Genomic DNA, 1,115 nt, shown 5'->3' with positions numbered 1-1,115 from the left:
AGACACACAAACATACATATATATGACGGGCTTCTTTCAGTTTCCGTCTACCAAATCCACTCACAAGGCTTTGGTCGGCCAGAGGCTATAGTAGAAGACTCTTGCCCAAGGTGCCATGCAGTAGGACTGAACCCGGAACCATGTGGTTGGTAAGCAAGCTACTTACCACACAGCCACTCCTACGCCTCTACACATGCACATATATATATTTACACATATATGTGTAGTGGTGTATTTTAACAAAAATATGGTAGCAAACGGATTAAATACTGTATGACTATCACCCTGTATTTTCTGTAGTTCACCTGAGACTGTCTCCAGGCTCTATAATACAAACTTTTGTTTGAACCCCTTAGAGTTTAAACTGACCACATCCAGCCAAAATATTCTACCTGTTTTACTTTCAAACTAGTCATATATGATCTTTCATAGCTACCTTACAGTGTCATTTTGAAAATAAACAATCACATCTTTGAAATCTCAAAGTCATGAAATAATGCAGGATTAGTTTTAAATGGTGTGAATACACAAGCTTTATATTTGACAGAGTAATCTGAATGCTAAATGGTCAAAGTGATCTGAATTAAAGCCCTGCATCTAAACTTCAACCTAATTTATATACCAAACACCAGATAAGTAATATTGAGGTTATTAGACATTTGCATCTTAACCAGATGGTTTGGGGTTCAGTCCTAGCAGGTAAATAATTAGACAAAATTCTTCAATTTTTTCAAAATTAACCGAAACAAAGACAGTGTATTTCAACAGAAATACAATAACAAAAGGGTTTCAGGCTTAGCTTTGTCACATTGATTCAACCCAAAAGTTATTAGAAATATATATGTGGAATACTCAGCCACTTATGTGCTAATTCAGCAGACGAAACACCTGAATACTTGTTGTTAAAACTTATGAGCAGCCCCACCTGTCACCAGCGTTGCCTTCTAGCACTTGTGCTGGTGGCACGTTAGAAAATCATTCGAGCGAGGTCGTTGCCAGTGCCGCTGGACTGGCTCTTGTGCAGGTGGCACGTAAAAAACATCTTTTTGAGCGTGGCTGTTGCCAGTACTGTGTGACTGGCCCTCGTGCCAGTGGCACGTAAAAGCACTCACTAC

The 1,115-nt window shown here is 39.2% G+C and overlaps 1 protein-coding gene across 1 annotated transcript in view; it reads right to left on the bottom strand.

Annotated features, from left to right (window-relative positions):
* LOC106872619 (regulator of telomere elongation helicase 1) overlaps positions 1-1,115 on the bottom strand; it is a 76,576-nt gene that overhangs the window by 52,652 nt on the left and 22,809 nt on the right. The gene's annotated exons all lie outside the window — the stretch shown is intronic.

This window comes from Octopus bimaculoides, chromosome 14 (assembly GCF_001194135.2).
Source record: "Octopus bimaculoides isolate UCB-OBI-ISO-001 chromosome 14, ASM119413v2, whole genome shotgun sequence".
Lineage (NCBI taxonomy): Eukaryota > Metazoa > Mollusca > Cephalopoda > Octopoda > Octopodidae > Octopus > Octopus bimaculoides.
The sequence above is the reverse complement of the archived record's forward strand: the minus strand, read 5'-3'. Positions and strand labels throughout refer to the sequence as shown.